The sequence below is a fragment of the Coregonus lavaretus genome (genome assembly GCF_964263955.1).
Source record: "Coregonus lavaretus genome assembly, chromosome: 23".
NCBI lineage: Eukaryota > Metazoa > Chordata > Actinopteri > Salmoniformes > Salmonidae > Coregonus > Coregonus lavaretus.
The window spans coordinates 39,937,413-39,959,684 of NC_140010.1; the positions used below are offsets into that span (position 1 = coordinate 39,937,413).

Consider the following 22,272-nt stretch of genomic DNA (forward strand, 5'->3'; position numbering starts at 1 on the left):
CGTAACGTAACAAAATGTTACACAAAATGGAGGTGCACAAATGTAAGTAAAATATCCCATGTATGGCACCGATTTCAGGCTGCATGAGCACAATCCTAACTAGAGATCTCAATTAAGGATTCATCCCTACGCCCATGATCCACTCACCAGTGGCTCCTGGCTTTTGACCAGGCTTATAATCTTCACAGAGTCCTCATCCTCTTCCTCGATGTCATCAGGTAGGGGTGGCAGCTCGGGGTCATAACCTTTCTGTGCTACTGTGTCGTGAACAGAGAGAAGGCCCTGGACAGAGAACATTAGAAAACAGCGAGAGTAGCTTTTCATATACAGCGGGGTTTGAATTTACTGACACCCTTGATAAAGATGAGCAAAAATGACTGTATAAAATAAATAATTCAAATACTGAGCTATATTGTATGCTCAAAAAATTGGGAAGTTATATTATTTTATACTAATACAGTTGCTCAGAGAAAGAGGTTTTGTTTAAAAAGTAATATTTGTATTTCTCAAAAATGTAGGGGTCAAAATTATTGACACCCCTGTTTTCAATACCTTTCAATACCTCACCCTGCGAGGTTAACGGCACTGAGCCTTTTTCTAAAACGCATTCTCATTTCGACGCCAAACCTACCACTGGTGTGCATGGCCAAAGAGCACTATTTTCACGTCATCTGACCAAAGCACCGGTTGGGCGCCGAAGACGTGGATGTCGATTAAGGCAGCCCTCCGCACCTCTCTGATTCAGAGGGGTTGGGTTAAATGCGGAAGACACATTTCAGTTGAATGCATTCAGTTGTACAACTGACTAGGTATCCCACTTTCCCTTTCCAATCCAAGTGCCAATGCCGTTTAGCAAACTCCAGGCGTTTACATTTGTTGGATGACATGAAAATAGAGCTCTTTGGTCACTCACACCAGTGGTGGATTCGGTGTGGAAATGAGAATGCATGAGCAGAAAATAACCCCATACCTACTGTAAAATATGGTGGTGGATTTTTGATGTTATGGGGCTATTTCGCTTCCACTGTTCCCGGGGCCCTTGTAAAGGTCAACGGCATCGAGAACTTTACCCAGTACGAAGATATTTTAGCCAAAAATCTGATTGCCTCTGCCAGAAGGCTGAAACTTGGCCATAAGTGAATCTTCCAGCAAGACAATAACCCTAAGCACACGTCAATTATTTGAATTATTTATTTTATACTTTTATTTTTGCTCATCTTAATCAAGGGTGTTAATAATTTTGCACCCTGTATGTATTAGTGGCGGTCGGTCCAGGTAGGAAGGAAAGAATCCATATATCTATCCATACTTTAATCTATCTATCTGTCTGTTTGTGATACATCTGTCCATAGTCATAAGAATTAAAAGGCCAATACAATACAATATAATACTGGTCAGTTCATAACAGGTTAAAAAATCCAGTAACGTTAACAGTAACAAGCATACGTATGAGCCACCAAGCGAGAGCCAGGAACAAACAGGTCGTTAAAGCTATCCAGATAAATCTGCAGTGAAGTCCTGGGTTGCATCCCAAATGGCACCTTGTTCCCTATATAGTGCACTACTTTTGATCAGGGCCCATAGGGAGTAGGGTGCCATTTGGGACGCACTCCTGGGCTGGCAACAATCCCTCGTTAATAAAGGAGCTCTACTGCAGCCCTGGAAAACCAGGCACTCTGTGTGTCTGCTTTGTAATTAGACCGAACAATTCCAGAATATTAGTGCTTCTGAGATGCAGTCGATAGGATTGAATAGAAACACATGCAGTAAAGGGCAATCTGGGATTCAAACAGGTTATATTCTTCAAGAATCAATTGCTATATATATTGAATTTAAAAGTCCAAAAATGTATGCACCAATCCTAGATTTCCCCTTTAATCGCTCAGTTTCTTTCTCTGCCCGATGCAGACCGGCTGCAGTTGTAATGACAATAATGAACATGATTGGTTATGTTACCTTTGCTGCTAATGACGCTAATTTGAAGATGTTAATAGCTTTGTGTAAAGGGCAGATGAAGGGAGGGGGAAACAAAACTACATTTCAAGCCTGGATACATTTTTCTCCCAACGAATTGGGCCATGTAAGTAGTAATTATAGGCTATACTGAAACAGCACCTGTTGATTAGTCAGAAGAGGTTGTGTGTGTGTGTGGGTGGGTGGGTGTGTGTGTGTGGGTGGGTGGGTGGGTGGGCGGGCGGAAGTGCGTGTGCGTGTGGGCGGGTGTGTGTGTGTGTGGGTGGGTGTGTTTGTGTGTGTGTGGGTGGGTGTGTTTGTGTGTGTGTGTGTGGGTGGAAAGGGCGGCGGGTGTGTGTGTGTGTGTGTGGGTGGGTGTGTTTGTGTGTGTGTGCGCGTGCGCATGTGTGTGTTTACATGCATGCAATAACATTGGCAGGAGGAACAGATTACTTTAAGGCCAGGCACCACAGGCTAAAATTACATTTTTGCATCTACTTATCAATTTGGAGATTTTCTGTATTTTGGTCCATTAATGTTAGTATTTTCAAAAAGTTAAAAAACTAAAAAGTCAAAAAGTTGATGAAAATGCATATTTTCGTTAGTCATCAAAATGTCATGAATTGTAACCACTTTTAAATGGACATATATCCATCATTTCAAAGCTCACTACATTGAATCACACATAATTTAAAAGCTAATTTCAAAGAGAATGTTATAAACTGGACTATATATAGTAACTTACTTTGAAGCAATGGTGATTGGGTCTAAATAGGTGTTTGGCGTTTGGTAGTCTAAATTCAGTGTCCTTGTCTTTAACTGCTATTTCCCTAAAGTCAGACTCTTCCCACAGGCCAACTAATTTTTTTCAGACTCAGAAGAATCTGCATTCACCACATTTTGTGTGGTTATCTTAAGACTTATAGTATACATAGGGAATTGTTGATATATTGTATGTAAGGGTTGGTGTGAGGTGTGACCCAGGTGTGGGGCAGGATAGACAGTAGGCAGTAGGCAGAGATGGTGAAACAAGGATCTTAACTGGTGGTCCCAAAGCCAGGATACAAAATAACGGACTCGTCACGATAAAATAAAGGAGGAGCAAATTGGTCTCCAAAAACAGGCTGACAGCAAAAATATGAAATACTAACTAACTTCCTTGTGTTCCCTTGCTCAGTTTTCTCTGCTAGGGAATAAATACACAGGATCACGATTAGTCCAGACAGTGAGTGAAGAGGTGAATAAGGTTGTCGGAGGAGGACACCTAGCGGGTCGCTCCCCCCCCCCAGGGGACAGGTGGCGACGGGCTTGAGGAGGGACACATGGAACGTGGGATGCATATCTGGGTTGCTGGAGGCGTAGCACCTCAGCACCCCCTCCAGATCCTGGTTGACCCGCTCCGTCTTCCCGTTCGACCGGGGATGGAAGCCGGAAGACAAGCTGACGGAGGCGCAGAGGCAGGTGGCGAACGTCTTCCAGAACCTGGAGGCGAACTGAGGGCCCCGATCCGACACCACATCTTGGGGAAGGCCATGGACCCGGAAAACGTGCTGCACCACCAATGTAGCCGTCTCCAAGGCCGACGGGAGTTTGAGAAGGGGAATGAAGTGGGCAGCCTTCGAAAACCGGTGAGTCTTACCGTCCGTGAGGAACCGCTGGGACAGGATTGCTCCCACCGCAACGTCTGAAGCATCCACCTCCACAATGAACGGCAGGGACAGATCAGGATGCCCTAGGACCGGGGCCGATGTAAAGCGCTGCTTAAGCGCATTGAATACGTTCCCCGCCTCCGGGGGTCCAGGCAAAGGAGCGCACGCTCGTCTGGGTGAGGGCTGTCAGGGGAGTGGCTAGGGAGCTAAAATTGTGAATAAATCGACCTATAAAAATGAGTGAACCCTAAAAACCGTTGTAGTTGCTTGAGGGAGGAGGGCTGGGGCCAATCCACTACCGTGCTGACCTTGGCTGGGTCCATCCATAGGTCCCCCTGGGTGAAGATGAACCCCAGGAAGGAGACTGTCTCCATGTGGAACACGCACTTCTCCACCTTGACGTAGAGCTGGTGATGGAGAAGGCGTTGGAGGATCTGCCGAACGTGCTGCTGGTGTTCACTCATGTTCTTTGAAAATATTAGGATGTCATCCAAATACACAAAGACGCTGTAGTCGAGGAGGTCCCGGAGCACGTCATTGACCAAGGCCTGGAACACCGCAGGTGCGTTGGCTAGACCGAACGGCATGACTTGGTATTCATAATGCCCACTGGGTGTGTTAAAAGCCGTCTTCCACTCGTCCCCCTCCCGAATCCTCACCAGGTTGTAGGCATTTCGGAAGTCCAGCTTGGTGAAGACCTGGGCTCCCTGCAATGACTCGAATGCCGTCTTCATCAGGGGGAGTGGGTAGCGGTTCTTAATCAATGCACGGCCACTGCCCACCATTCTTTTTCCCCACGAAGAAGAAGCCCGCGCCCGCAGGTGAGGTTGAGGGACGGAGTGCCTCGTCGATATACTCCCTCATGGCCAGCGTCTCCGGCTGGGACAAGGAAAATAATTGCCCTCGTGTGGGCATGGCGCCCGGCAGGAGATCAATAGTGCAGTCGTATGGCCTGTGAGGAGGTAAGCCCTTGGCACGCCTCTTACTAAACACCTCCCCTAGATCCCAATACACCCGGGGAAGGCCTGCCAGGTCTGGGCCGGTGACTGACACTGTAGCCGCCGTCCACCCGGTGGCAACCGCCGCTAGGGCGGTAGGTGGTTCGGAGTGCAGGACCTGGGGAAGAGGTGAGGACTGGTAGGTGGTCTGGGATGGTGGTTTGGGCTGATGAGTGGTCGGTGGAGACCAGAGCAGGACGGAGGCGGAGAGATGTCGAACACCTTGCGTAGCTCCCGGGTGAATTGGTAGGAGTCGGAGCACGCCGGAGTTTGACTCTCCCACTCCGCGGTAGCCCAGGAAAGGGCCCGATCTGTCACTAAAGTGATAATGTAGGCCACCCCGCCCTGCTCCGTCGGGAAGGAGGAGGGTTGTAGGTTGAATACCAGGGAACACTGGGTGAGGAATTCCCTGCAGCCCTCTGGACATCCGTCGTACCTCTCCGGAGGTGGTAGGCGGGGTTCCCGCGATGTCACAGGCGAGACTGGAGACGCAGCTGCCGCGGCTTCTGCTCCACCGGCTGCCGGCGTTGGTCGGTGTCCACCCGGCTCTGCGTGGCGATCGTCAGCTGGCGGAGATTCTCGGTTATCTGCTGCAGGCTGCGGTTGTGCTGGTTCAGTATAGCTCCCTGCATTGCCAATGCGCTACGATACTGTGCTGCCTCCGCTGGGTCCATATTTGCTCCGTTTTCTGTAAGGGTTGGTGTGATGTGTGACCCAGGTGCAGTGCAGAATAGACAGTAGGCAGTAGGCAGAGATGGTGAAACAAGGATCTTTACTGGTGGTCCCAAAGCCAGGATACAAAATAACGGATAAAATCACGATAAAATAAAGGAGGTGCAAATTGATCTCCAAAAACAGGCTGACAGCAAAAATACGAAATACTAACTACGACTGAAACAACAATGAAACAGGGAGAACACTTCTCAAGTACCTGTACATACATCTCGCGATCAGACACTGATTCGTACTGCTTGGCATCGAGAAACTAGCAGAGAAAACTGAGCAAGGGAACACAAGAGAGGGCAAAAATACACAGGTGAACAATAATTGGTCATTTAGCAGACGCTCTTATCCAGAGCAATTAGGGTTAAGTGCCTTGCTCAAGAGCACGTCGACAGATTTTTCACCTAGTCGGCTCGGGGATTAGAACCAGCGACCTTTCGGTTACTGGCACAACGCTCTTAACCACTAAGCTACCTGCCGCCCTTTTTTCACTAAGCTACCTGCCGCCCCCAGTTGACACCAGTAGGATCATGATTAGTCCAGACTGTGAGTGAGGAGGTGCCTAAGGTTGTCGGAGGAGGACACCTAGTGGGTCGCTCCGGAACTGCAACCCCCTCCTGTAACAATTGTACACATTTTATTCTAGTTGACATTTTCTTCTGAGAAATGCTGCAAAAATGCATTTTACATACCTTTCTTTAGTATTTTACAGATAGAAAGATGAAAAATGTATTTATCCACAATCGGCTATGTGTAATATATGAAAGTAAAATATTCAGGCTGACTTAATCTAGTGTCCAGAAAAATGTATTTGCGTAATATGCAAATACAGTATATACATTATTTTGTGAGATATCACCAAATTTGCATATTTTAATACAATATTTCAGAAGAATTGTAATAGCAAAAAGTATTATATTTGTGTCCACATTCTGGTAAAAGTTGATTGTGAAATGATCAAGGGAAAGAAATACAGTTTTAGGGTGTGGTGCCTGGCCTTAATGTGTGTCTCTAAAAGAAACGGAATGAGGCATGTGTTTGACTGAATGAGAGAGTCTGACATTATTTACGTTCATATCCTTTATGGGAGACTCACCTTGATGTGTGGGTTGGACAGCAGGCTGATCAACTCTGAACATTCAGCACTGGCCACTTGAGTCCACAGCTCCTCAGCCAACTATGACACAGACACACACACACACACACACACACACACACACACACACACACACACACACACACACACACACACACACACACACACACACACACACACACAGTATGCAGCCTCTGATATAACAATGAGGATGGTGTGTTTCGTGGTGAGATGTCTAGTGTGATACTGTTGTAACTTATTGCTTCAAGACAGTTGCAATGTTTCCCCATAGATTTATCCAAGGCAGAGTGCAACAGCCTCCAGGGAAAACACAACATTCTTTGAAAAAAAAGGTGCTATCTAGAACCTAAAAGGGTTCTTCGGCTGTCCCCATAGGATAACCCTTTGAAGAACCCTTTTTGGTTCCAGGTAGAACCCTTTTGAGTTCCATGTAGAACCCTTTATACAGAGGGTTCTAGATGGAACCCAAAAGAGTTCTACCTGGAACCAAAAAGGGTTCTACCTGGAACCAAAAAGGGTTCTCCTATAGGGACAGCCGAAGAACCATTTTGGAACCCTTTTTTCTAAGAGTGTGCTTCAAGATGTTGTGTGCACAAACCAAACAATCCGTAAGTCTGCCTGAAGGTCAATACTTTCCGCTGTGAGCAAACAGAAGCCATTTTGAAGAAAAACAGCTCTTTGGTTTGGCCCCTTCAGTAGACATTGATGATTTAAACCAGGCCTGGAGTGGCTGTCTAACAGGACCTTGAGTAAGGGGAATGGGAGGCGGAACAAGGATAGGGCATAAGGAAAGAGGGAATGGGGCGGGGGGTACTGACAGTAACTGTATCTTTTCCACCGATTTACTGAACTCTGCGCATGTTAGACACAAATACGGATGCCCACATTGGACATACTACAGAACAGTGGGGTAGGGGAGTGAGATAAGGAGAAGGTACTTAAGACAAAGGAGTAGGGTTGAGAGTTAAAGGGGAGGGGTGAAGTAGAGGATTATGGGAGAGTGGGAATTCTCAGTGTCACTTTATGGAGTTGACATTAATTCTAGTCCTCAAAGCTGAAACATTACACTTGGGGTGAAATTATTTTAACACCTTAATGCTGAAAACTGTCCCCCATGATTTCACTCTGTATAGAAGAGATATGTAAAATAATATCACTTTAAAACAAGGCTTTGCCTCGGTTGGTCATAGTTGCTTAGTCAATGGATGTCATGAAAAAGTATTTAGGCCCCTTCGATTTTTTCACATTTTATTGTTACAAAGTGTGATTGAAATGAATTTAATTGTAATTTTTCTGTCAACAATCTATACAAAATACACACAAAATTCACACACAAAAAAAGTCATAACTACAATATATTATCAGCCCCTTTGTTTAGGCAAGCCTAAATTAGTTCAGGAATAAAATGTGGCTCAACAACATTTTATATATAAATAATAATAGAGGTTGACATGAATTTTGAATGACTAACCCTTCCTCTGTCCCCAATACATACAGCATCTGTAAGGTCCCTCAGTCAAGTATTGCGTTTCAAGCACAGATTAAAATACAAAGACCAGGGAGCTTTTCGAAAGCCTCATAAAGAAGGGCAGTGATTGGTAGATGGGTAACAATAACAAATCAGACAGGCGTCCTTCTGAACTGAGCTGCAGGACAGGAAAGAAATTGCTCAGGGATGTTACCATGAGGCCATAGGTGACTTTAAAACAGCTACAGAGTTCAATGGCTGTGATGGAAGAAAACCGATGATGGATCAACAACATTGTAGTGACTCCACAATAATGAACTAAATGACAGAGTGAAAAGAAGAATACAAATATACAGAATATTCCAAAGGCACTAAAGTAATACTGCAAGGAAATGCTAAATGGCCTGAATGCGAAACCTTATGTTTGGGGAAAATCCAACACAACACATCACTGAGCAACTGCCTCCTTATTTTCAAGCATGGTGGTGGCTGCATCATGGTATGGGTATGCTTTACATTGGCAAATACTGAGGAGTTTTTCAGGATAAAAAGAAACCGGACGGAGCTAAGCACAGGTAAAATACTAGAAGAAAACATGCTTCAGTCTGCTTTACACCAGAGATTGGGAGAGGAATTTACCATTCAGCAGGACAATAACCTACAACACAAAGCACTGGGGTTGCTTACCAAGAAGACAGTGAATGTTCCTGAGTGGCCAAATTACAGTTTATTTTGTCATTTAGCAGACGCTCTTATCCAGAGCGACTTACAGGAGCAATTAGGGTTAAGTGCCTTGCTTAAGGGCACATCGACAGATTTTTCACCTAGTCAGCTCAGGGATTAGAACCAGTGACCTTTCAGTTACTGGCACAAAGCTCTTACCCACTAAGCTACCTGCCACCCTAAATTTGCTTGAATATCTATGGCAAGACTTATGATTTATGTCTAGCCATGATCCCCAGCATCTTGACAGAGCTTGAAGAATTTTGAAAAGAATAATGGCAAATATTGCACAATCCAGGTGTGTAAAGCTCTTAGAGACTTTACCCAAGAAGACTAACAGCTGTAATCGATGTCAAAGGTGTTTCTAACATGTATTGACTCAGGGAGCTGAATACTTATGCAACAACTATATTTTAGTCATTCATTTGTTATTAACCATAAAAAATACAAAATAATTGTTGATTTACACTTCGACATTACAGAGTTTTCTGTATAGATTGTTGAGCAAAAATGACAATTAAATCAATTTTAATCTGACTTTTTAACACAATAAAATGTGAAGAAATCCAAGGGGTCTGAATACTTTTGCAAGGCACTGTATGTGGGGACACTTATCATTTAAAATATCTCTCTCTCTCTCTTTATCTATCTATATTTATATCCATCCATCCATTCATCCATCCATCTGAAGGCACAGAGAAAGACTTACGTTACAGGCCAGACTCTTTGCGTTATCCCGGACCGGGACAGGATTCCTTCTTCCAAACCGCCTCAACCTCGCGTGGATCTGAGAAGAAGGAGAGAGATTCAGGCTATGACACTGGTTGTTACTATTACAGTACATCACCAATGATGTACATCTGTTGTATTCATTAGTGCACACCACAGCAAAACATTTCGCAAGAGAAAACGAGGAAACAAGGGAAATGTTCAGGTAGTCCCTCCATGTTTCGGCCCGTTTGCTTCCGGTTGGTTCCTAGTGAATACTACCCAGTACATCCCTCTTGCATTTCCATAGCTACACACTATGACATACTGTAATTGTACATGATAAACTTTCTCAGATATCATTACATAACTGTAGCATTGCCATGACGTCACAGTAGTTAAAGCCAGTTTCACCTTGACCAGTAGATGGAATCTCCTTTCCATGATCATGCTTTTAAGAAACGCAAAGTCCTCATTTCTGTCCATTATAGATTTCATCCCAGAGATCACCAAGGACAGCAGTTCAAACACACCTGAAGTAGAGGAGAGAGGAGTTCACAACAAACATGTGCACACACACACACACACACATACACACACACACACATACATACACTACCAGTCAAAAGTCTGGACACACCTACTCATTCAAGGGTTTTTCTTAATTTTTTACTGTTTTCTACATTGTAGAATAATAGTGAAGGCATCAAAACTATGAAATAACACATATGGAATCATGTAGTAACCAAATAAGTGTGAAACAAATCAAAATATATTTTATATTTGAGATTCTTTAAATATCCATCCTTTGCCTTGATGACAGCTTTGCACACTCTTGGCATTCTCTCAACCAGCTTCATGAGGTAGTCACCTGGAATGCATTTCAATTAACAGGTGTGCTTTCTTAAAAGTTGATTTGTGGAATATCTTTCCTTCTTAATCAGTTTGAGCCAATCAGTTGTATTGTGACAAGGTAGGGGGGGTATACAGAAGATAGCCCTATTTGGTAAAAGACCAAGTCCATATTATGGCAAGAACAGCTCAAATAAGCAAAGAGAAATGACAGTCCATCATTACTTTAAGACATGAAGGTCAGTCAATACAGAACATTTCAAGAACTTTGAAAGTTTCTTCAAGTACAGTCGCAAAAACCATCAAGCGCTATGATGAAACTGGCTCTCACAGGACTGGAAGACCCAGAGTTACCTCTACTGCAGAGGATAAGTTCATTAGAGTTACCAGCCTCAGAAATTGCAGCCCAAATAAATGCTTCACAGAGTTCAAGTCACAGACAAATTTCAACATCAACTTTTCAGAGGGGACTGTGTGAATCAGGCCTTCATGGTCGAATTGCTGCAAAGAAACCATTACTAAAGGACACCAGAAGAAGAGACCTGCTTGGGCCAAGAAACACGAGCAATGGACATTAGACTGGTGGAAATGTGTCCTTTGGTCTGGAGTCCAAATTTGAGATTTTTGGTTCCAACCGCCGAGTCTTTGTGAGACGCGGTGCGGGTGAACGGATGATCTCCGCATGTGTAGTTCCCACCATAAAGCATGGAGGAGAAGGTGTTATGGTGTGGGGGTGCTTTGCTGGTGACACTGTCTGAGATTTATTTAGAATTCAAGGCACAATTAACCTGCATGGCTACCACAGCATTCTGCAGCAATACGCCATCCCATCTGGTTTGGGCTTAGTGGGACTATCATTTGTTTTTCAACAGGACAATGACCCAACACACCTCCAGGCTGTGTAAGGGCTATTTTACCAAGAAGGAGAGTGATGGAGTGCTGCATCAGATGACCTGGCCTCCACAATCCCCCGACCTCAGCCCAATTGAGATGGTTTGGGATGAGTCGGATGGCAGAGTGAAGGAAAAGCAGCCAACAAGTGCTCAGCATATGTGGAAACACCTTCAAGACTGTTGGAAAAGCATTCCAGGTGAAGCTGGTTGAGAGAATGCCAAGAGTGTGCAAAGCTGTCAGTAAGGCAAAGGGTGTCTATTTGAAGAATCTCAAATATAAAATATATTTTGATTTGTTTAACAGTTTTTGGTTACTACATGATTCCATATGTGTTATTTCATAGTGTTGATGTCTTCACTATTATTCTACAATGTAGAAAATAGTAAAAATAAAGAAAAACCCTTGAATGAGTAGGTGTTCTAAAACTTTTGACTGGTACTGTACATACACACAGATGCAGTCCACCTGCTCCTCTCCCTCCATTTACAAGAGGGTCAGTGGGAGGGTCATACATAACCAGTCAGAGGACAAGGTCAGGGGTCATGAGGGATGAGTCAGAGGTGTCAAAGGTCACACCAAGGGTGTGGTGAAAACATCAAATAGGGGAGCCCATGTAAGGTATTCCCAAACAGACTCTCTTCCACATCTACATTTCAGCATACCCAAATAGTCTTCAATGTCTTCCTTTCCTTTAGCCCATTTCAGTTACAAAGACGGATCTGGTCTGACTTTTTGGGAGAATACTCATGCTGTGCAGGTCGCTCCATCAGACAAACACACACCTCCAAACGTACCTTCTGGTCCAATAGAAAGACTCAGCATACTCCTTGTCTGTGGAAACACATATCGAAAAATAAAATATCTAATAAGTAATCTAATCTGGTAAGATTATTCCTGGTAAGATTTTTCCTTATATGTCAGTTGTGTATTTGTATATATTTATGTGTTAACCCTTTACACCTGTGGGAATTGGCCTACAGTGCATTCGGAAAGAATTCAGACCCCTTGACTTTTTCCACATTTTGTTACGTTACAGCCTGAATTTAAAATGGATGAAATTGTTTTTTCCCCTATCAATCTACGCACAATACCCCATAATGACAAAGCAAAAACTCGTTTTTATACATTTTTGCAAATGTATTAAAAATAAACAACTGAAATATCACATTTACATAAGTATTCAGACCCTTTACTCAGTACTTTATTGAAGCACCTTTGGCAGTGATTACAGCCTCGAGTCTTATTGGGTATGATGCTACAAGCTTGGCACACCTGTATTTAGAGAGTTTTTCCCATTCTTCTCTACAGATCCTCTCAATCTCTGTCAGGTTGGATGGGGAGTGTTGCTGCACAGCTATTTTCAGGTTTCTCCAGAGACACTCGATCGGGTTCAAGTCCGGGCTCTGGCTGGGCCACTCAACAACATTCAGAGACATGTCCCGAAGCCACTCCTGCGTTGTCTTGGCTGTGTGTTTAGGGTCGAGGTCCTGTGCGCTCTGGAGCAGGTTTTCATCAAGGATCTCTCTGTACTTTGCTCCGTTCATCTTTCCCTCGATCCTGACTAGTCTCCCAGTCCCTGCCGCTGAAAAACATCCCCACAACATTTTGCTGCCACCACCATGCGTCACCATAGGGATGGTGCCAGGTTTCCTCCAGATGTGACGCTTCGCATTCAGGCCAAAGAGTTCCATTTTGGTTTCATCAGACCAGAGAATCTTGTTTCTCATGATCTGAAAGTCCTTTAGGTGCCTTTTGGCAAACTCCAAGCGGGCTGTCATGTGCCTTTTACTGAGGAGTGGTTTCCGTCTGGCCACTCTACCATAAAGGCCTGATTGGTGGAGTGCTGAGATGGTTGTCCTTCTGGAAGGTTCTCCTATCTCCACAAAGGAACTATAAGGAGCCCTGTCAGAGTGACCATTGGGTTCTTGGTCACCTCCCTGACCAAGGCCCTTCTCCCCGATTGCTCAGTTTGGCCGGGCGGCCAGCTCTAGGAAGAGTCTTGGTGGTTCCGAACATCTTCCATCTAAGAATGATGGAGGCCACTGTGTTCTTGGGAACCTTCAATGCTGCACATGTTTTGGTACCCTTCCCCAAATCTGTCGCTCGACACAATCCTGTCTCAGAGCTCTACGGACAATTCCTTCGACCTCATGGCTTGGTTTTTGCTATGACATGCACTGTCAACCTTGGGACCTTATATAGACAGGTGTGTGCCTTTCCAAATCATGTCCAATCAATTTAATTTACTACAGGTGGACTCCAATCAAGTTGTAGAAACATCTCAAGGATGATCAATGGAAACAGGATGCACCTGAGCTGAATTTCGAGTCTCATAGCAAAGTGTCTGAATACTTATGTAAAATAAGGTATTTCTGTTATTGTTATTTTTATACGTTTGCAAAAACTTCTAAAAACCTGTTTTCACTTTGTCATTATGGGGTATTGTGTGTAGATTCATGAGGACTATTTTTTATTTAATCCATTTTATAATAAGGCTGTAACGTAACAAAATGTGGAAAAAGTCAAGGGGTCTGAATACTTTCCGAATGCACTGTATATGGACAGGGCTAAATGTAAATGTTTCTTACAGAAGAAATATGAAAACCATATGCATAACCATTGTAGCAATTGAAAGGGAACAGTTTGAGATAATGGGAAAAATATTAGACCAAAGGTGAGTACACAACAGTTAACCTGACAAGACTGAATCCAAACATTACACTGTTGATTTATGTGCATTTTACATTTACTGTACTTTCCGATGCATTTGTTGATAACGAAATCAGAAAAATATACTCTGCATACATTCAGTAACATGATAAGACTATTCCTGGAAAATGTGGGGTAGTCGCAACATAAAACAACAACAAATACAAGAGTTTGAGTAATATGACTAACTGGTGTCTCCAAGTGGCCACAATTTCAATACACTTTTATGACTCAAAGAATAGTCTTCAACTACAGTGGGGGAAAAAAGTATTTAGTCAGCCACCAATTGTGCAAGTTCTCCCACTTAAAAAGATGAGAGAGGCCTGTAATTTTCATCATAGGTACACGCCAACTATGACAGACAAAATTAGATTTTTTCCCCCAGAAAATCACAATGTAGGATTTTTAATGAATTTATTTGCTAATTATGGTGGAAAATAAGTATTTGGTCACCTACAAACAAGCAAGATTTCTGGCTCTCACAGACCTGTAACTTCTTCTTTAAGAGGCTCCTCTGTCCTCCACTCGTTACCTGTATTAATGGCACCTGTTTGAACTTGTTATCAGCATAAAAGACACCTGTCCACAACCTCAAACAGTCACACTCCAAACTCCACTATGGCCAAGACCAATAAGGTACTTTTTTGAGCTCTCCTAGCTGTGCCATTGAGGAACTACAGCAAGTACAATTGTAGTAATTTTGTTTGGAACACAACCCTGCATCCCCATCATCATACAATTACTGTTGTTGTTAACGCAATCCAAAAATTGTATTCACACCCTTTGACTTTTTTTTAAACATTTTGCTGTGTTACAGCCTGAATTTAAAATTGATTAAATTGAGATTTGTCACTGGCCTACACACAATACCCCATAATGTCAAAGTGGAATTAAGTTTCTCGAAATTTTTACAAATGTATACAAAATGAAACGCTGAAATGTCTTGAGTCAATAAGTATTTAACCCCTTTGTTATGGCAAGCCTAAATAAGTTCAGGAGTAAAAATGTGCTTAACAAGTCACATAATAAGTTGCATGGTGTTTAACATGATTTTTGAATGACTACCTCACCTCTGTACCCCACACATACAATTATCTGTAAGGTCCCTCAGTCGAGAAGTGAATTTCAAACACAGAGTCAACCACAAAACCAGGGAGGTTTTCTAATGCCTCGCAAAGAAGGGTACCTATTGGTAGATGGGTAAAAAAAAGCTGACGTTAAATATCTCTTTGAGCATGGTGAAGTTATTAATTACACTTTGGATGGTATATCAATACACCCAGTTACTACAAAGGTACAGGCGTCCTTCCTAACTCAGTTGCCGGAGAGGAAGGAAACCGCTCCGGGATTTCACCATGAGGCCAATGGTGACTTTAAAACACTTACAGAGTTTAATGGCTGTGATAGGAGAAAACTGAGGATTGATCAACAACATTGTAGTTACTCCACAATACTGACCTAATTGACAGAGTGAAAAGAAGGAAGCCTGTACACAGTGCTGACCCATCATTCAGGTAAGGTGGGGCAGAACCACATCTGGTTTGAGCCCCACCTGTTTAGCTCCAAAAAAATAATATATATATATATCTTCTTTTTTTTGCCTGTTTTGCATGTTATTTTGTCATTAATACTTGTCACATATCAGTTTGCAAACAATGTAAAAAAAAATAATAAAAAAAACATTGAGTTAATAAAGCCACATACAAACATGGTCTCTTTTTTGCTTTCTTGAGTAAGGCAGCACCAAATGCTGTTGTTTCAGCCTAGCTCAGTGCTTTCTGTGGTGGTGGGGCAGCCAGCGGAAAATACGGAGCATAGGGGCTGGTAATGTTCTCTAGTTGCACCGTGTTTGACTCAGTGTTCTGTCACTCATGGGGACACTACGTCACCGCAAAATCTATGGGGAGAGCTCGAAAATTCAAGACCCTTGGGTGCTGCCATAGAGTTACATTAGAAGTACCCATCCAAGAAGGCTCAAGGTCATTGACCACAGATAAAATTACGTCAAATCACGTTATATCTACCGTAGCTTTGACTGGACTGATCATGTCAACATCATACTTTCAAAATCGTACCTAGTAAGCTAGACAAGCAGTCAGCATCATGAATTACGTCAACAATCTACTCGCAAATCCTTTTCAATCCTTGTCATATGAAGAGAAATTATAGATAAAACGTATCGGTGCTCATCGGCCATTGGACATAAACATTACACAACAAGTTGGGAATCGAAAATTCAACAATGAGTGGTTTGGAAGGAATCAGTGGCTAATTGTTGCAAAGCAATCACTAGCCTGCTATTCAGTGGAGTGGGTTCGTGGGAAATCTCAGACTTCAGTGAGGGGGAACTCTGAAAAAAACGAGCACCGACTGGGAAAATACGTTTTGAATGGTTATCCAACTCGGAATTCCAAGTTGGGAACTCAGGCCTCTTTCTAGAGCTCCGACCTGAAGATCACTGACGTCATGATTCGACCTTGTTTTTTTCAGAGTTCCCAGTTGTCTTGAAAGCACTTTAAATCCAGAGAATGACAGACTTTGATTACAAAGTTTGATGACAAAATTTGCCCACAAGGACCGCCGCGCCACCTTCCTGTTCAAGTGAGCACAGCACAACAAGGTGAGTCCAAAAATGTATTGTATGCTGCTGCATAAATTATGAAATATGCCAGAAAGTAATACTAAGTGTATGTGGTGTAGTAAGCTGTTAGTAGCCCATGTGCCTCACCCTAATATTTTGGTCCCTTTCCCCCTAATAACTTAGCCTACTGTTCTGACTTGGTGGTGCACATGTCTGTTTTAGAGAAATGTAATCATCGAATATTGTAAGAGCTTTCATTGTCTGCTTATATGCCCCCTTTATTTATCCTACGGTTCTGACTTGGTGTACAGGGAGAATACTGTAAGAACGGCCCATGTTCTGACTTCTGTCGCTGTACATTTCAAAAGTGCTGAAAAAATAGTTATATTGACTACGTCCGTCCTAGCTCGCTCATTAATGTCTTAATCAAAATTACAGATTGCCTCTTATCCGCTCGTCGTCCCCTTATGCCATAGTTTGTACATCTCAACTGTCAGTAGAAACCACATTTGTTTAAGCAAGTCACCCATATCAGCTGTGTTTTTTTTAAGGCAGTAAATGAGGCTGAATGAACTGTTTCGCTGCCAGCCAAGGCTCCACTGATAGCCAGGTGTAGCAGTGGTAAGGATTCACTCCATGGTGCTGAAAAGAAAGCTCTGCTGTTGGGACAGCTTTATGTAGGCCCTAACAGTTTGTGGGTACCGTTTGTCACCGTCATTGTGCAATTAATGTATTGTTTAGTGTTGTGTTGTGTAGTGGCTTTGCTGGCATGCATCTACCAAGATTTACATACTAAAATCGCCACTGACTGTACAGAATAAAAATATTCCAAAACATGCATCCTGTTTGCAAGAAGGCACTAAAGTAATACTGCAAAAAAATGTGACAAAGCTATTTACTTTTTGTCCTGAATACAAAGTGTTATGTTTGGGGAAAATCCAATACAACACATTACTGAGTTCCACTCTCCATAATTTCAAGTATAGTGGTGGCTGCATCATATTATGGGTATGCTTGTAATTGTTAAGGACAGGGAGTTTTTCCAGAAAAAGAAAGAAATGGAATGGAGCTAAACACAGGAAAAATCTTAAAGGAAAACCTGGTTCAGTCTGCTTTCCACCAGACACTGGGAGATGAATTCACCTTTCAGCAGGATAATAGCCTACAACAAAAGGCCAAATCTACACTGGAGTTGCTTACCAAGAAGACAGTGAATGTTCCTGAGTGGCCGAGTTACCGTTTTGACTTAAATCTACTTGAAAATCTATGACCTGGAAATGGTTGTCTAGCAATGATCAACAACCAGTTTGACAGAGCTTGAAGAATTTTTAAAATAATTATGGGCAAATGTTGCACAATCCAGGTGTGAAAAGCTCTTAGAGACTTACCCAGAAAGACTCACAGCTGTAATCGCTGCCAAAGGTGCTTCTACAATGTATTGACTCAGGGGTGTGAATACTTATGTAAAATAGATATTTATGTATTTCATTTTCAATAAATTAGCTAAAATTTCACTTTGTCATTATGGGGTATTGTGTGTAGATGGGTGAGAAAATGTTTCAATTTAATCCATTTTGAATTCAGGCTGTCACACAACAAAATGTGGAATAAGTCAAGGGGTATGAATACTTTTTGAAGGCCCTGCAAAATACAACATTACAGTGTTAGGCTTTCACAAGGCAATTAAGAGAAACAAATATTAATTGTGGTTCGCTTAGAAAGGAGTCATGAGTGCATTCAGGTGCATGTGCCGCAGCAAATTTTCGACACAATAAAACAAACATATGCTCATTTGGTTCAGAACAACCCAGGGTAATCTTTTAACTGTACATCAAACATAGTGATCAGAAATGTTGACACTGTATATGACATGAGTTTTATGATTTGGAAATGTGAAGAGCACATTTGGATTCATGGGTGTTTGGCTTGCTTTTATGACATCAAAGCTGTATTTATTATAATCCTCAGCGTATCATCTTTCAAAATATATCGAGCCATCTTAATTTACAGCATTTCCCTCACTCAGACAACAAAACATTTGCAAAAGTTGCCTAATTACCAGGAGGGATTGGGGCAACTTCTTGTTGCTCGTGATCAAATTCAGATCAGCTGTCAGTCAAAACCCACACAGCGCTGTGAAGCGCAGAGCCCGAGCTCTGATGTCATGTATAGCATACTGTACAACCACTACATAGGAGCTTATTAGTGCCCAAATTTTCAACACTGTATATGGGTATGAATGTAAAGCACTACCTTATATACCTTATTTGACATACACAATTGAATGATTGTGGTGCATTTCCTACAAATATATAATATGACATATTTGAGACAAAATATATGAATTATATGAGTCGTCTATGAATATTATAGGAGGGGGGGGGGGGGGGGAGGACTCCCAACTTACTATTGAGAGTAAGAATAGTAGAATACACCAGGTGCAATTTCGAAATGTGGTTGTTCATCAGCAGTTTTTGTCTGTTGTATCAGTCACTGACAGTCACTCAATTAGCCATTTCAGGTAACAATGTTTTGCTTTAAAATGCAAAAAAAGATCTCTTCCCCATGGAAAATGAGTAGAATTGCATGAAATGTGTTATAAAATTGCAACGTTTTCTCTCCGCCCCATTGCATAATGTGTAGAATTGCAGGAAATTAACTTTAAAACTAAAATGTTTCTCTCCACCGTCAAGAGGCTGGCCACGAAAATGGTGGGAGGCCCCCCAACCAAATCTCGCATAGGGCCCCCTAAAGGCTAGATTATAAGAAAAGTTTATGTACTGAGTATGTTCTGGGAATGTAACCTCTACAAAAGAAATGCATTCTTTATAGGTTTCACATTCTCTTTTATAAGTCAACATATAAAAAAACATGACAATTTCTATAAGAAAATTAAAATATTTGTATATACATTTTCATTTTCAGTTATGAGTTTCCATGGTTAAGGCTGGGCTCTTACTGGACAGTTGATTTATCTACAGCTATGCCTTTGGTCTCCCATCCAGGGTTTTAACCAAGCCCAGCTTTGATATGCAACTTGTGTATTCTACTATTCTAACTCTCAACAGTAAGTTGATACCCCGACTGAATTCCCCCCAAAAATGATTATGTCGCTTATGCCTGGAGCCGGCTCTGCCTTAGAAGGCTTAGCTTACATGGCTCTTGTACAGTGAGGGAAAAAAGTATTTGATCCCCTGCTGATTTTGTATGTTTGACCACTGATAAAGACATGATCAGTCTATAATTGTAATGGTAGGTTTATTTGAACAATGAGAGACAGAATAACAACAACAAAAATCCAGAAAAACGCATGTCAAAAATGTTATAAATTGATTTACATTTTAATGAGGGAAATAGGTATTTGACCCCTCTGCAAAACATGACTTAGTCCTTGGTGGCAAAACCCTTGTTGGCAATCATAGAGGTCAGATGTTTCTTGTAGTTGGCCACTAGGTTTGCACACATCTCAGGAGGGATTTTGTCCCACTCCTCTTTGCAGATCTTCTCCAAGTCATTAAGGTTTCGAGGCTGACGTTTGGCAACTCGAACCTTCAGCTCCCTCCACAGATTTTCTATGGGATTAAGGTCTGGAGACTTGCTAGGCCACTCCAGGACCTTAATGTGCTTCTTCTTGAGCCACTCCTTTGTTGCCTTGGCTGTGTGTTTTGGGTCATTGTCATGTTGGAATACCCATCCACAACCCATTTTCAATGCCCTGGCTGAGGGAAGGAGGTTCTCACCCAAGATTTGACGGTACATGACCCCGTCCATCGTCCCTTTGATGCGGTGAAGTTGTCCTGTCCCCTTAGCAGAAAAACACCCCCAAAGCATAATGTTTCCACCTCCATGTTTGACGGTGGGGATGGTGTTCTTGGGGTCATAGGCAGCATTCCTCCTCCTCCAAACACGGCGAGTTGAGTTGATGCCAAAGAGCTCGATTTTGGTCTCATCTGACCACAACACTTTCACCCAGTTCTCCTCTGAATCATTCAGATGTTAATTGGCAAACTTCAGACGGGCCTGTATATGTGCTTTCTTGAGCATGGGGACCTTGCGGGCGCTGCAGGATTTCAGTCCTTCACTGCGTAATGTGTTACCAATTGTTTTCTTGGTGACTATGGTCCCAGCTGCCTTGAGATCATTGACAAGATCCTCCCGTGTAGTTCTGAGCTGATTCCTCACCGTTCTCATGATCATTACAACTCCACGAGGTGAGATCTTGTATGGAGCCCCAGGCCGAGGGAGATTGACAATTTATTTTGTGTTTCTTCTATTTGCGAATAATCGCACCAACTGTTGTCACCTTCTCACCAATCTGCTTGGCGATGGTCTTGTAGCCCATTGCAGCCTTGTGTAGGTCTACAATCTTGTCCCTGACATCCTTGGAGAGCTCTTTGGTCTTGGCCATGGTGGAGAGTTTGGAATCTGATTGTTTGATTGCTTCTGTGGACAGGTGTCTTTTATACAGGTAAAAAGCTGAGATTAGGAGCACTCCCTTTAAGAGTGTGCTCCTAATCTCAGCTCGTTACCTGTCTAAAAGACACCTGGGAGCCAGAAATCTTTCTGATTGAGAGGGGGTCAAATACTTATTTCCCTCAATAAAATGCAAATCAATTTATAACATTTTTGACATGCGTTTTTCTGGATTTTTGTTGTTGTTATTCTGTCTCTCACTGTTCAAATAAACCTACCATTAAAAGTATAGACTGATCATTTTTTTGTCAGTGGGCAAACATACAAAATCAGCAGGGGATCAAATACTTTTTTCCCTCACTGTATGTTTTTTTTATACAATACATTCAACATTTCTGTTATGTCTAAATGGTAACCACCCATATAAGTCAGATATTACAAGAATCTTCTATGAATCTTCTAAGTGTATTTGCTGCCATATTTTGTTACTTGCAAGTTCCAGGTAGAACATATAAGAATCTTGTTAAATTCTTCTATATCTTTTCCATAATTGGAAAATAGCACTGCAATGTGATAATGTTTATATCTGCATACTGTAGTGAGATTGGGCTGTATTCACTCATCCATTCATTCTCTATCAAGGCAAGTCCTTTTTTTATTATCAATTGGCTGCCTCACAAATGTATTAAATATGTACTGGTTGACCAACTTGGACTGTGGCTGGCATGCCTTCCTAAACAAAGGACAACAGAATTATGATCTCACCTAGTATAAGAGACTAGAATTACTGGAGCATACACTGAAACTGTTCTGTCTGTCTTGTTCACAGTATTTCATTCTAGTGTCCAACAATCTTAAAGGCCCAGTGCAGTCAGAAACTTTATGTTCCTGTGTTTTATATATATTTCCACACTATGAGGTTGAAATAATACTGTGAAATTGTGAAAGTGATGATAATGCCCTTTTGGTGTAAGAGCTGTTTGAAAAGACTGTCTGAAATTTTAGCTTGTTTTGGTGGGATGGAGTTTTGGCCTTGACTGGTGACATCACCAGGCAGTGAATTAGCTAATAGACCAATAAGAAAGAGAGCTACAAACTTCTCTGCCAATAACAACTAGTTTTCGGTTTTCCCTTCCACACTCAGACCACACCCAGACAGTCCTAACAAAATTATTGCTTGAGAAACTGCTCTTGCTAAGAAGCTATTTTTGTTTCTTTTTGAACATTTTGATTGAAAACAATCACAGTAAGGTACTTAACTGTTACGCATAAATTATTTGATATTGATATAAAAATGGCTGCATTGGGCCTTTAATGGAGTAGAAAAAGAAAATAAAACCGCTATGGTCTGAAAACATGTTCTGTTATATGGTATTACTGCCACCAAGTGGATAAAATAGGCTAAATGTTTGCAATTTAGCAGATTTGACATCTATTATGTAGTTTAGTGTAGGACCTGACTGATTTCAGATAGAAATGTGAGT

The 22,272-nt window shown here is 42.2% G+C and overlaps 1 pseudogene across 1 annotated transcript in view; it reads right to left on the reverse strand.

The window, feature by feature from the left end:
• The window catches only part of LOC311150525 (MAGUK p55 subfamily member 7-like), a 35,941-nt pseudogene extending 24,034 nt beyond the window's left edge, over positions 1–11,907 (reverse strand). The window contains exons 1-5 of the transcript in view: positions 11,880–11,907; positions 9,754–9,872; positions 9,341–9,418; positions 6,420–6,500; positions 148–282 (exon numbers count right to left, since the gene is read on the reverse strand). The product of the transcript in view is annotated as an MAGUK p55 subfamily member 7-like (transcript). The remainder of the gene's footprint in view (positions 1–147; positions 283–6,419; positions 6,501–9,340; positions 9,419–9,753; positions 9,873–11,879) is intronic.
• Positions 11,908–22,272: the final 10,365 nt, after the last annotated feature.